A 16,183-nucleotide genomic window follows, 5' to 3' on the forward strand; every position below is an offset into this window, starting at 1 on the left:
TACATACTGGTAAGCTCCTTCTGCCCTATGGGAAGCATCTTATGTCACCTCCGGTTGAAGCTATTCAAGATCTTGGAGAGATGTGTAGCAAATCAGACAACTCCTCCTTTTTTCACTGTACAGGAAACTGTGTTTGGCGAATGGTTTGATGAAAATGACAGAGCAGTGAGAGTGGAAAAGAGAATAAAAATTAATGGCTAAAATATATTTAAAAGGGGTATTGATGAACTAGTGTCTCTCACATCCTTTGGCAACAAGGAGTTGACCTCAGTATTTCTTATTAATCCCAAAAGTAGCTGCAGAAGGGCTCAAAACAGATTAAAAACCATTTCTTACATGGAGAAACAGAAATGAACTAATTCAGATATTCCACAGAGATATCAAAGTATTAATACCATTCCAAATACTCAAAAACATGTGGCTATTGGGATCTTGTCCATGCTACAATACCATAGCCAGAGGCAGGATAAGTGACTTAAAAATATATGGCTGAAGTTTTTAAAAATGTGGCTTATAAAAATTGACTATTGCTGACTTCCTTAGTTAGTTTGATTTTTTTCTTTCTAGATATCTGGTTTTATGAAGAAAGTTGGAAGTATGCCATCTACGTATCCTTAACATTATGGAAGCTAAATAATGTTAAGAAAAAATGAGGAAATTCCATTCCATGTAGCGAAAGCAGTAAAGTTGGGATGGAAAAGGAAACCTTGAAAAGCCACATTCTCTTCCTAGCATCATGGAGTTCCCACCACAAAATCAGAAAGTCCACGTACAACAGATACATCACACAGAAGCCACTTAACCACATGGGCAGGCATGTTTGGCTTACTGCCCTCAAATCCTTATTTCTTCGGTTGGCATTTACTTTATTCTCTTATTCTAGTAAAATTGCCGGTAGAGTGGATGACAATTGGATAGGTATACATTTTTACCCATGTTTTAGTCCTGTAATTGACAGATGGCCAAGAAACCAAATTCAAAAATCAAGGAAAAGATAGGACTTGTTCTATTTCAAATAATCCTCTCTCTTAAGCCCACTCTTTATTATGGTGTTCAGATGTGCAGGTATTCATTATTTTAACCATATAAAATATTTCTTCTGAAGGCATAAGCACTTTTATAAAGTTAAATTTGACAAATAATATCAATCCACATGAAACTAGGATTATTATCCTGTTCTCATTAAGTTTACATTTTTATTAGCATCTGAAAGGCATTTCAGTAACTACTGTGTTTCCATGAAGTTAGAGCAAGAGATTTCTTGAGTTAGAGACAGGGCTCTTGCCCATTTGAAAAGAACAAAATTTGCATTTATAGTGGCTAAAAGAAATTCTCAGGTACCCTCCCCTTTCCACCATTATTCTAAACTTGTTCATCCCCCCAAGTGCTGATGTGTTAATGTGGGCTAGTCACCTTGAAACCATTGTATGAAATCATTTTTTTCTCTGAGCGTGGAGAGTTCAATGAAAACCTGAGTACACCAGCTGTGAGGATCTCTCTTTTTGTACATTTAGTAGAAAACTTCTTACCTAATAGACACAGGAATGGTGATTTTTCTATTAATTGTAAGAGTTTAGTTTTAGAAGCTACATAATGAGGTGATATGTAATCATACAATAAAATTTTTCTTTTAACTTAAAATATAGTTATGTGTTTATTCACCAATATTTTGATGTAGGAAAAAAAGATTTTTTGATGATCTATGCCTGACCAGAACTTACAGTTTTTCTTATAAAAACTAAACTTATATCATATATAAATTCCAGTGTCAACTTTGTAAAGCAGAATTATTACTTAAATATATTTTCAAAGCTGTCTGAAAGCAAAATGATTCTAAACATTTACAGTTTTAAAAAATCGACACGCCCGTACCTAAATCACCATGAATATTTTAAAAATTACTACTTTTCTGCATTAATTTAAAAAAATAACAGTTTATGTAATCAGTAGTTTTTTTTTTACTTTTGTTAATTTATCTTCCCTTTTATAACCACATTTTACTAGTTAATGTAATGTTTAATTACACTATTTAATTACAAACACAAGTTCAATTTGCAAAAATAAAGTAAATTGGGGATAAATACAACTGGCTCTGGTAAGCACATAATTTGTGTTGCAAGTAAAAGTTTGTGGTTTCATAGAGTGGCTTGTTAGTCATGATCACTCTGTCTGTGTTCCATCGACAGTCAGTCTGCCTTACAGAGGAGAGGGATTTATCATCCGGCCTTATGGAGGGGATAGAGAGCATTGCCTACCTGGCTAGTCATTTAATTTGAAATTGATTCAAAAGCTTCTACAAATAAGCAGCATCACAGTCAGACTGCTGGGTTTGGAATCTTGATTCCACCATTTACTAATTGTACAACTTTGGTTAAGTTGCGTTGGTTTTCTTTTTCTAAAATGAAAACTTACCATTACCATCTAAAATGGGGATGGTAATACATAGTTGCTGTAAGAATGAAAGAATCCGTTCCTGTATTGTATTTAGAAAATTGAGTTAAATGCTGAATATTACTGTTACCATCTTTCATTAAGCTGGAGGCAATTAAAATGCAACACACAGATCACATATTATAGAAATATGTACTCAAAACCTATATAATCTTATTAACCAATGGCCCCCCAATAAATTTTATAAAAATAAAAAACTGGAAGCAATTAAGATTCCAGGATTCCTCCAATTTGGAGAAAAAAAAATGCCTTGGATGCATACATGCACCCACCCACCCATTCTGATATTCAAACACATACACAGTCACCCCCCTTTTACCACCACTGTTCTCTAGCTCTCAGCCAAGAAGCTACCAGAGAGAGTTTAGGAGAAAGAAGGCCACATAAGCAAAAGCAATCTTTAAAAAATATATATATATATTTCCATCCTTCTCTCAGAGAGGAAGGAGAGGGAGAGAAGGATGGAAACATCAATGATGAGAGAAAAATTATTGTTCAGCTGACTACTACACACCCCTATTGGGAATCGAGCCTGCAATTCCTGCATGTGCCCTTGACCGGAATAGAACCTGCGATCCTTCAGGACACAGGCTGATGCTCTATCCACTGGCTTTAGAGGCAAAAGCAATCTTTATGGCTCTCCACAACCTGGTCAAGCTCTGCATGGGTTTAAAGTTTAACTCTGGAGCCAATATCCCAGTCCATGTTCCTTTCCCTACTGTCATGCTCTGTCCACACCCCTCTCACAGGGTTCTTGTGGGGAAGGGAGGCTGTCTGGGGTTAGAATTCATGTGTCACTGGATATGCTGATCAAATACCATAGTAACATTCCCTTGTTCCCAACAGAAGGATATACTGATATTTTTAGTTAGGCTATTGTATAAGCAATAGCAGTCTGTGTGGCTCAATGAATTAAAACATTACCCACAATCACTTGCTGTCATATTTCAAAGTCTAAATAGAACAGATCATCCCTTCCTAAAGCCAGCTCTTTGCCGAAACCGGTTTGGCTCAGTGGATAGAGCGTCAGCCTGCGGGTTGAAAGGTCCCGGGTTTGAGTCCAGTCGGGGGCATGTGCCTTGGTTGCGGGGCACATCCCCAGTGGGGGGTGTGCAAGAGGCAGCTGATCAATGATTCTCTCTCATGATGTTTCTAACTCTCTATCCCTCTCTCTTCCTCTCTGTAAAAAAAAAAAAAAAAAAAAAAATCAATAAAATATATATTTCTAAAGTCAGCTCTTTTCTTGGCTTATGTAAATACACCCCTAGATTTCTTTCAGTTGCTCCAACCTCAGACCCTAGAGTCATACTGGAGCCTTCTTTCCTGTCTCCTCACATCAGATCAGTAGGGAAGCTTTTGCCTTAATTGCTACAAGGACTCGCATCCTTCCTTTCCCCCTGCTGTCCTATAGCCAGGGGTATTCGATAGCCTGACAGAGTGCTTGATACTCACCTAGAATTTGCCAGAGTCCCCTAAGCAGTCCCTCCAGGTCTTCTCTCTCCTCATTTCATCCATGCTGTATCAGGTGAAACTACCTAGCACGCAGCTTTGGTCAAACTACATTGTTGCTTAAAACAAGGAGCACATTGTGGACATTTATAGCTTATTACTATTGTTGGTGCATGTCTATCACAGATGTTAATGTTCCCGTCTTTCTTTATTGTTTAATTGGGATCTGAAACATTAAATTTTTAATGATTTTTTTCCTTATATACTATGATAAAGCATCTGTTTTGTCTACAAACTCACTAAGCAAAAGTGGTTTGGTATATCTCACTGCATTTAGAGATTATTTCAAATGGTCTGGCTTAAAACTATAAATGCTTTTAAATGCTTATAAATGCACAATTTACTTTGGGGGACCAGTGTGAGTATTAAAAAAAAGATCAGCAAATTTTCTCCTGAGTAAGTAGCTGCAGGTCATGATTTGTGTAATAAGGCAAATCTGTTTTGAGTGTCCCTGGGCAAGTAAAGGTTATGTGTTCACTAATGCTTAATAATTCTCCTAAACTCTGCTGCTCAAAATTAGCTAGTCTGTATTCTCCGTATCTTTGTATCTTCAACAGTGTTTAGGGAATGAATGAGTGTTTCCTGAGAGTGATGGACCGATACATTTTAGACCTATTCCATTCTATCTCACTGCCCTCATGAGTTGGTCAAGATCTATAGACTTTGTCTTCTTTATTTCTAGCAGAATGTAAACTCCAAGAGGTCAGGGACTTTACGTGCCACTGTCACTCCTGTACCCTCAGCACCAGACAGTAACTGACACAAGGTAGGCACTCTATACACGTTTGGTGGGTGAGGTCACTGCATATTGCTTGAAACCATCTTCTCTTTCACCATTGCTACTGGTCCAATTCAAGTAGTCAGAGACACTGTAGATTGAAGCTGAGAGCACTGAGTATCATCAACTGAGTTCTACAAACTAAAATAATTTTGTAATAGAAAGAAAGCTAGATAACATCAGTAGGCCTCAGTTTAATCATCTTCAAAATGTGAGCAAACTAACTAGTGCTGTCTCATAAAATGCCAATATCCTATTCCTTCTCTTAGGCTGAATTGTCTTATTTCCTCTTTCCTGCCTGTGAACACACAATCATCTTCAAAGACTCTGTTCTATGAAGTTTTTCTTATCTCTTGTTTGCTCTTTTCCCTCATTTATTTTCATGCCCAAACAACCCACATCATGTAAAACTGAATATACCATTCTTTAACTCTTCACCATACCTTCCATCAATCACAGCACTGCAGCAAGTCACTTGTTAGTGCTCCTGTCGCACTAATTGGTAGGATTGTGCCTTGCTAACCTCAGCACTTAGTGTAGAACAGGCAATCGATAAATATGTGCATAATTATTTTGCACGTTAGGATATTTTTTTCCCATTATTGGGTTTCCTTAGACCCAACCATATGGAAAAAATAAACCTGAAATCTAAAAATACTTCACTTAAAAAAGTAGTTATATAAGATTTTTCAACTGAATGCTAAAGAAAAAATTGCACTAGGATATGAAAGAGAAATAAAATAGATGTATAGCAAGTCCTTATTTAATGCTGTTGCTAGGTTCTGCAAAACGATACAAGGAAAGCATAAGATAATTGATATGAAAAAGACTGAAGTTCCTACGGCATCCCATCAATAGTACATCAAAATGATGTTGAACGAAATGACATTGAACAAAATGACATTACTTGGAAAACTTGCCATATAATAAGAAAGTAGTGAGCAAAGATGATAATGATAAATTTAGCTTCAGTCTACCAGAGAAGATTTATAAATATCTATGAATATATCTAAAGTATAATAACTATCTATATATCTATATTAATAAAAGGGTAATATGCTAATTAGACTGGAGATCTTCCGGACATCCTTCCAGACAAAGCCATGGTGGTGGGGCTGAGGCAGAGGTGATTAGGGGAAATCAGGCCAGGAGAGGAGGGCAGTTGGGTGGTCAGGCTGGTAAGGAGGGGCAGTTGGGGGTGAAAAGGATGGTGGGAGAGACAGTTGGGGATGATCAGACCAGCAGGCAGTTGAGCGGTTAGGAGCCAGCAGTCCCGGATTGCGAGAGGGACGTCCAACTGCCAGCAGTTGGACATCACCTGAGGGGGTCCCAGATTGCAGAGGGTGCAGGCCAGGCTGAGGGACACCCCCCACGTACAAATTTCATGCACCGGGTCAATAGTATAAATATAAAAGCTAAGCACCTGGGATGACTGGAATGACCAGAATGACCAGAAGGACTGCTTGCTTTGATGCACACTGTGGGCCTCAATCGCTGCCCCCTTCCCCCGCTCCATTGGGGGTAGGGCTGGTGGCCAACTTCCCACGGCCCCTCTCCCAAGCCTGCCTGGACCCTATCGGCCCCAATCAGGGCTGGTCGGCTGGACCCCACAAAATCGGGCACCGGGCCACTAGTCTATTATATTTACACATACCAGTGTAAACCTTGCATTTATACAATTGATCTGTTCATTTTTATGGCAAAGTACATAAACTGTTTTTATTTCTTTAAAAAATCATTACTTTTGGCTTAAGTGATGAAAATAAGTGATCACTGTTAGCTCACTTTGGAGACAGTAAAAAATAACATGGAGAATTTTAGACAAGCAATTAATTGGCTCAGCTTCTACAAAAGCAAACTCATTGTGTTTCTCACTGAATTAACTTAAAATTCTCTAGCACAAGTAATCAAACACCCCTTCCAATACAGCCTCATCTTCCTCACCCATGTTGCAGACATCAGCTACGCAGAAATAATTTCCATTCTGAAATGCACTGCATGTGTTCACGAGATTTTTGTGTCTGCCTCTGAATTTCTTCTGTTATTGAAATCTTATCTAGCTATAATGCCCTACCTATCACTTCCTCCATGTGGTCTTTGTAGATTTCCACAAGTGGAGGTAAACTCTATGTTCTCTGAGGTGCCACAGGACTTCAGTGTTCCTTGTTATTACCACTTGGCAATGCAGTGTCCCCCATCATAAGAATTACCTCAAATTCTCATGGAATACTTAGTTGCATACCAGTATGAATCAGAATCTTCAGGGGAGTCCTATAGGACTCTATAGGCTTACTAAGTGCCCCGCATGAGTTATATTTTAGGGATTATCTAGAAAACACTTTTAATGTATATGTTAGCCATTTGTGTATCTCTTAGCATTCACTAGATTCCTTTCAACATTGTATTCATTTGTTTTGGCTTTAATCTTTCAACATATCTTATGCAATGTTTTCTGTGCATTAGCTAATTAATAAAAAGATTGTCTGCTTGAATTTAAAGTTATCATATCCATTTTGTATGCACCTAAAGTCCTTTCAGAAAAAAAACTGACATGAGTAATTGAGATGAATAGATACTGGGGACAAACAGGTATAACATGGCATTTGAGAAGGGCATACTGAATTGAGAGCCCAGGGATGAGGGTCTGGGCTTGGCTTTCAGATCTGTGGCTGATCAGTTTATTATTTCAATGCTTTGACTTTAAGGCTGCCCATCTCTAAAGTGAGGGTGATAACATTTATATTTTCTACTCTAGCAAATGAGACATGTGAAATTACCTTGTAATCATATAAATGCTAGTTATTAACATAGAAGCAACTGCCATTTGGAAGAGTCTGAGTCCCAGGAACTGCACGTTTAAATGGGCTTAGATAGGGTCAAAGTGCTGAAAAAGTGAAATGGAAAAGGTGAAAGGGATCCCATTATAGGGTTTGACTATCTATTTTCCTAGTCCTCAGGGCCCTCTCCACACTGAAGGCCTCCGTGAGAGTGGCGATATTTACTACTTAGGGACTGGAAGATTCCCTACACCTTTCTGCTAACTCACTTTGCAAAATATTGGCCCAATGTTTCTGAAACAAAAATTTTATAAATCTTTCCAGTGTCACATTTGAGTAACTTCCTTAATGAAGTTCAAAACCATGCCCCGCCTTTATGCAGCCCTTTCCCCTTCCTTTTTACAAACCAAATATTTGGTCACATAATGCTATGGACTGGAGTAGCTGTGTTAGCATTTTAAAGCTTATTAAATAAGGGAGGATGGCAAAGACGGGGTTTAACATTCTTAGCATAGATTAATTAAAGCCCAAGGCCAGAAACTCCTAGAAGAGGATAAGAAATTAACTTAAGCCAAGCAGGCTTTAAATAATACTACTGAATATACTTAGACTCAAAAAGAATTAACGCTTGGGAGTGGAGCCATAAAGCCACGTAATCTAGTGGGGTAAGTTTAGCTTCAGGAATAAAAGGATTTTTAAGCTTATCTGGCTAGACTGTGAGGGGAGTCCTGGGCTGTGGGGGCCGGGGATGTGTGCCTGATGGATGTGTGTGAAGGTAACCCAGAGTGGCTTAGTGCCATTAGGCATTGGTTTTAATGCTGGAGGCTCACACTGCAGAGACCAGAATGAATAGATAGGTATGTCTCTGAACTCTTTCGTGGTGGGGACTGATGTGATGGTGGGGACTAATTCAGATGACACATGCTACAGAAAAAATGGGGACTCTGGGAAAGGTGCCTAACTCAAGAGAGTTTAGGGCTTCTCTGCCTGACTCAGAGCTAAGAAACCGGAGGGAGAGTCTGGAAATGAAATGATCCTGTACCTGGTTGCAGTGACTAGACTTTGTTTTGACAAGTGGAGGGTGCTGCTAGTCACAGGTTTTTGTTTTTTGTTTTTTAATTATATTTTTTCAGATGCTGTAGCTATCTAGGGGCAGGGTCAATTTTTTTTTAACTTTTAAAAGAATTTAGGCAACATTTACATAATATAAATTTTTATCATTTTAAAGTGCACAATTCAGTGGCTTTTAGCACATTTGCAGTGTTGTACAATCACTCTATCTACCGTAATTCCAAAGCATTTTTATCACTCCCAAAGAAAGTCCATACCCATCAAACAGTCACCCTAGACTCCCCTCCCTGGCAACCACTGATCTGCTGTTTTTATGAATTTGCTTATTTAAGTTATTTTATAAAAATGAAATAATACAATATAGGAAATAAACCAGACACAAAAGGCCACATTACTAAGTCAATCTCATTACTGGTTATATATTTCTTCTTGAGATAATCTGATAATTCCTATTGCTAGATATTTGTCCATTTCATCTAGATTATCTCATTGGTTGGCATATAAACATTCATAGTGTTCTCTTAGGATTTTTTTTATTTCTGTAAGTAGGGTTACCTTATGATGTAACATACACTGCAATGTCTGCATATTAAATAATGTATTATATTGATATGCTGGTAATGTTGTCTTAGAGTGATGGTGCCTTGAAATCAAGAATTTACACATTATTTGCTTAGCATATGGCTGCCTGGGACATTCAAGTAAAGTGTTTCCAATTGGAGAGACAATATTCCTCTCTATCTCACCTTGCATGCACGGAAAACTGAACCCCAGGATATCATAAAGGATGAGATAAAAAACATAGGAAAGATAATGATGAAATCTTCCATTTATGGGTCTCTCAGTATATACTAGAAACCACACTAAGCACTTAATTTTACTTACTTATTGTTACAAATCTCCAAGGTAGGTACTACTTTTATCCCATATTTACAAATACAGTCAAGGAAATTTTGCTTAACAAAAGTTTAAAAGGTAAAAGAAGACCTTTCTAAGTTCACAGAATAAGGGGCAGAGGTGAGACTTGAACTCATATCTTTCTGTCATTAAGGTTTGCCCTTTCTTCCAACTAGTTATACAGAAGCAGTCTTAGTGATTTTCCAGAATTCATGGAAATCTAGGCATTTATTTTTCATAGACAAGTAAGTTTCTCAATTTTCTCAATGACTAAGTTGGACTAAGAATGAATTTGAATTATAATTATTTCCTGCTTACAAACAGAGAAATGCCAGAGGATTTTAAGGTCTGACATGTTTGAGAAATTCTGGAAAGAAGGAAAACTATTTATAGTCATATAGTATAGTTATTTCCAGGTAAGAAAGTTTACAAAGTTTTAAAAATTTCAATGTAACATAAAGTGCATGAGGTAAAATTGTAAAAACAAATATACCATATTTCAGTATTTAATGACTTAATAAGGTTTTTATTATTCCAAAGTGGATTTGCTTAGACCAATAAATCCAATAATCTACCTAAAAGATTCTTTTATTTTCTTTTTACAGCCAAGCAATGAAATAAGCTTGATCTAAATTAAATGTACTGAAGGAGAAATTAAGGGAAGGCTCACTGTGTTCAAAATTAACAATGGCCTTGCTGTATACAAAATGATTTCTGATATTTTTGGTATAAGGATAGCAGTTGTACACGTTTTGGAACTAATAACCTTACTAGATAGCACACATTTAATCTCACAATTGAACAGAAAAGGATGGTAGCAATAATAATAAAAAAAAATCCAGGCCCATTATAATTCAAAACACTTAGTGCCTGATTTAAAGCCATTGGCATCTCATTAAAATATCAGATTTATGATGCAGACTGAAAATGATAACAGAAAAACTAAAAAGCAACCTAGAACTAAATTAAGGGCTAGGAACACTAACAAGAAAACATACACAGGAAAAATACACTAAGAGAAAAATTCCAGTTATAATTTTAGCCTTCAGAATTTAGCACTTAGTGTAATTTCTCTTATTAGAGTTGTTAGGAGACTATTACATTTTTATGATACTTATAAAACTCTTATACTTTTCCTGCAAATGTTTTCTAAACCTAATTAGGAGAGCAAATTGCTCTAAGCAGGTACTGATGAAGATGAAATTTCATTTTGTCAGCTGATTGTGGGGCAAGAAAACATTACCTTTTCAAATGTTATGATAAAAATTCCCTTTGTATAAATTATTCCCCATGCAACAACAACTTTTCTCAGGAATCAGAGAACACAAATGATGGCAAGTAGGTAGAAGAAAATGGATTTTTTTCCAGAAAAATTCTTCATGCTTTCTCCATTCTTATGGTTGCTGAAATCATATTGCATGTAGCATAGTAAATCATAGTTAAAATAGTGATTCTGAACTTGGGCTGTCTGGTTTGAGACCTATTTTTACTACAAAGGTATGGTCTCAGGAAGTCCCTCAACCTCAATAATATCTACTACATTGAGTTGTGAAGATTAAATGAGTTATGTTAAATTCTTGAACCATCAGATGGCATGTGGTAAGCACCCCAAAATATTACCTGTCATTATTATTTTTGTCTAAATTACCTCAACAATCTTCTACCAAGTCTCCTTCCTGGTAGGTGCCAAACTTGCCTCTCTTCCATCCATCACCCATAACTGATGACAGTGATCTTTGGATATAAGATCATTACCAGGTGGTCAGATGGACATTTAGACATTTCCTTTTTCTTTTCTACTTTAAACATTACTGTAACAAGCATCACTGTGTATGTCTTCTAGAGCATATGTTGAAATAGGTAAATATACCTTTTAGTAAATTACCAATTTATAAGACATGCATATATTTCCAGCACACCTCCTGTCTGCTTAATTTTTCTTCATTTATCTTCATCTAATATGTATTTCACATACACATATATTCCTTATATGTGTGTATGTGTATGTATATTTTTCCATATACATATGATACTTTACTTATCCCTTTACTTATTTTCTCTTTCTATTTTCTTTTTTTCAATGAAGTATTCACCCCAAAGGCAAGCATTATTATTTCAGATAGGAAAGATGTGTGATGGCAAATATCACAGCATCATACAGCATGGATGTCAAAGTTAGACTTCACTGGGCAAATGTAAAAGCCCAGAATCACTATAAGGAGGCACACAATTCCCATTTTCTTATTATTTCACAGAGGCGTTCAAAATGCTTCTGGGCACACTATAGGGCTGTGCTCCATAGAATGAAGCCTAATCCCTTGTCACATCTTTTATGGCTTGTGTCTGAATATTAGTCATGAGTCAGGATTCTGCCACCAAAACACCTGACTGGCAGTTTTCTGATAACAACAGGTGTTAATGTTGGATAATGTTACCAGAAGGGGCTTTAGGCTGAATGGGGAAGGTGGTCCCTTTCTGGATTCTCATGGAAAGTTGAGCTCATTGCTTGAGTTAGAGGGCAGCTTCTTCCAGTGAGAGACTGTAAATCCTTCTACTCTGACCCAAGAAAGACAAAGCCCCAAATCTCAAAGAACTTATTGCCAGGCAATCTGAGGTCCCAGAATATTCAATGGACATTTCTGCTTATCTTTCTTCAGATATAATATAGAAAGGCAGTAATTCACACTTTCATTTATTTACGTTTTAGTAGGGGCAAATAGACAAGAGCAAGTTATCTACATATATAAAAGCATAAGAGACCGAATGATTGTTCAATCATTTGACTGTTCAACCAGTTGCTGTGATGCACACTGACCACCAAGGAGCAGACACTCAATGCACAGGCATGGAAGCATGGAAAAGACTGATGAATCTCAAGGAGAAGTGGGGAGGGGAGAGGGCAGGAAGAGATTAACCAAAGATCTTATATGCATACTAGAGGCCTATTGCACAGAACCGTGCACCAGTGTGGATATGTGCACTAATGGGATCCCTTGGCCTGGCTTGCAGGGACCAGGCCAAAACTGGCCTGGTGCATGGATTTGTGCACTGGTGGGGTCCCTCAGCCTAACCTGTGGGATCAGGATGAAACCAGCAGTCTGACATCCCCCAAGGGATTCCAGATTATGAGAGGGCACAGGGCAGGTCAAGAGACCCCACCAGTGCATGAATCTGTGCACCGGGCCTCTAGTTAAGTTATATGTAAAAATAAAAGCATAATATGCTAATTAGACTGGACATCCTTCCAGACTACCTTCCAGAGGAACCAGGGCTGCGTGGGAAGCCTGGGTTCTGGGTTCCTGCTGGCAGCTGGAGGGAAGCCCGGGTCCCAGGTGCCATAGGGAAGCCAGTTCCAGCAGCCGGGGAAAGGAAGGCCTACTCTTGCATGAATTTTAAGCATTGGGCCTCTAGTAATGATAATAACAGGAAGAAGCATTCATTTCAATATATCCATTGCCAATTGTGACTAAACTCTGAGTGAAGTTTCATCTATATTATTTTGCTTAATCTTTACAAGAGCAATAGGAAATAAGTATTATGAATTCCATATTGCATGAAAGGAATATGAGGCTGAAATGAATTAAACATTTTCTTTTTTTGTAAGATGCTGTAGCACCTTTCATGTGAAAATTTAAGTTAAAATTTGAACTCATATGTACCTGAACCCAAAGTCTATGGCGTTTCTAGAATAATAAATACCACACTGCTCTATTTCAATGAGATACAAAATGGATATTTTTGGGGAAAATTATTTGGAGATAACAAAGGTTAGAGAAAGAGAATGAATGAAAGGAGAGTTGAATAGAAAAATGGCAGATTTAGTCCAATTCAATGAACTGTCAATTTAGATTTCATTTCTCTGGCATCATAGAATGACAATAAAAATATATCAATATTTAAAATATTATGACATACCTTAATGCCTTGGTTTCAGTTGGGTATGTCCCAGGCTAGCCAATTTTCTCCAAAGTAGATAATCCTAGAAAGGAAACCACAATGCCTGTTACCTCCCATTCTTGAAAGTTCCACACTATCACTTCTGCAATATTCTACTTGTTAGAAGCATGTCAGTTTTTACAGCCCAGTCTTAAGAAAAGGGAGACTGAGTTCCTCTGCTTGAAGGGAGAAGTATTAAAGAATTTGTGAGCCCAGCTAATGGCTCAGTGGTTGAGAACAGACCTATGAAGCAAATGGTTCAATTCCCGGGCAGAGGCACTGGGTTGTGGGCTTGAACCCCAGTGTGGGGCATGCAGCAGGCAGCCAATCAATGATTGTCTCTTATCACCAATTTCTCTCTCTCTCTCTCTCTCTCTCTCTCTCTCCCTCCCCCCTCTCTTCCTTCCTCCCTCCCTCCCTTTCCTCTCAGAAATCAATAAAAACATGTTTTAAAAAATGTTAGGCATATTTTTAATATAGTCATATTAAAAAAAATTCTCATGCCAGAATGCACTTTTCATTTCATTACAGATGAGATATTTTCCTACCACTTAGTGCTCTTATATGGTGCCTATCAGCATAAACTCTTAAATGAGTGAAACATTGGCTCGAGTCGGGTTCATTTTGCTTCAGGAAATATTCAATAAGTACTGCAAATAACCTTTGTGAGCACTTTGCCTTATGGGTTCTTTAGTGGGTTTGGTCAGGGCAGCAAACATTTCTCTCTAAACACCAACAGTGCTGAATGGTGAGCAATTGCCCGGTGTAATAGGCAGCATTATGATGTGGCAAAGATATCTTTCTAAATATGCTGATTTATTTACTATTATTTGGATTTTCCAATCTTCTCATGGATGATGCAAAACCTTTTTTTTACTAGACACAAAATGTGGAATCAACCCTTGACTTTTGAAGATTTCATTTATCAACTATGTATTGGTGTAACTGAAAGGTGAAAAAAAAAAGGCATGTCTTCAGTTTAGTTAAAAAGTCAATAATAGTTAATTAAGTCTTGTTAATCTAATGGTTCTCCTCTGCTTTTTTCACAGAAGAATATACATTGCTCAATCAATTGAAAAGTGAACAAAAACCAGCCTGCTAATCGCTTGTTTTGCTATTATGAAGCCCAAAAAATTAATTTGGCTATTTCTATCTTTTAAGTGGATCAACATGATGTTTTGACATCAAATATACAATACTTTATCTCTTCTCCCTCTTGGGTGAAATTACATCCAAGGGGACTGGCTTTATTTAATCTAGTTTCCTTCATTAAAAATAAACAAAGCCTGTCTGAGAGTGAGGCCACAAGCCCTCCTGACCACAGCCACTGCACGCTGTTGTCACGATGTGACATGACCCATAAATAACCCTGAGAGCTACTCCTGTTGAGAAATCCTGGGGCCCCAAGTAAAGGTGAAATTTCTTATGGCCAGATGATCAGCACGGTCAGGAGTAAACCTCAGAATTGCTGACTCATCATTGCTGATCAGAACTTTTACTTCATGTCTTTGTTCAGGCTGGGAAAGTTCCCCCTGTGTGGCCAGGAAAGGATGTGAGGAATGCAGTGCCCTTCTGGACGCATTCCATCAGGGGCTCCTGCCAACCTTCCTCTCGGGTCTGGGGATTCCAGAAAAGACACAGGACAGTTGCCTAATCCTCCTAAGCACCACATGAGAGACCCTCTAATAATACTAAGCCATGGTATTTAGCTCATCTGTAATAACCACGGAGTTTCAGAATACAGTTGCATTGTTTAACCAACATAATTTCAAGGAGCCGCAGAAAAGTGTAATTACTAAGTTCTAATCTTCCAAGCATATCTCTGCAGGTTGGGACTGTAGATGTTAACATATCAGCCATTTTAAACTCTGAGGATGTATGTGTGTGTGTGTATCAGTATATGTATTTCAATAGCCAATTTATATTTTCAGGGTTATTGACATCTTTTTTTTTCTTTTTCTTTTTCTTTTTTTTTTTTTTTCCTGATGACATCAGGTCAGAAGTAAACTATTGCAAAGGGATTTTTTTAAAGAGGAATAGGAACTGATCAAGGTCAAGATTTCTGGTCAAGGTCAAGATAGTGCAGTAGGTATACACTATGCTCACCTCCTTCATGACCCATGGAAAGGACAACTTAATTACAGAATGGCCACCCTTGAGAACCACTTGAAAACCAGCTGAACAGAAGTCCTGTAACTAAGAATGTAAAGAAGAAGCCATGCTGAAACTGGACCTAAAAAAAAATGCCACCTCCAAATAACTAAAACATGGACATGTTCACTGTGCCTCCAGCTTCCAGAAGATTCTATATAACTCAGGTGAAGGAGCTTCTCATCTGCTTGTGTTACATGTAGTGTGTTGAACATCAGTGCAATACTGCTGGGCCCAGGGAAGGCACTTAACCTTTCTGTTATTCATGTGTGAATGGGGATAGAGAGTATACATTTATATGAAATAGTAGAACAGGATCTGGCACATGGTAAATGGCCAATAAATGTCACTTATGGTTATATTTTAGAAAACAGGAGAAAAACCAGTCTTTAAATTATTATATATTTTATATTTCTTCAATCTTCTTAAGAGTTCAGCCTTTAGCACCACTGCCAGGACATTTCAGCATTTTCCCTGCAGTGTGACAGAGCACCAGAGATGCAAATATGGGCTACAGTAAGGTGGCTTATCCTCCCATTAACCTTGGAAGAAAAATGTTTAGTGAACAGCAGAGTTTTACTTATAAAAAAGTTATTTAAAAACAATCTGGAGA

This window comes from Pipistrellus hanaki, assembly GCF_964339955.1.
Source record: "Pipistrellus hanaki genome assembly, chromosome: 17".
NCBI classification, from domain to species: domain Eukaryota; kingdom Metazoa; phylum Chordata; class Mammalia; order Chiroptera; family Vespertilionidae; genus Pipistrellus; species Pipistrellus hanaki.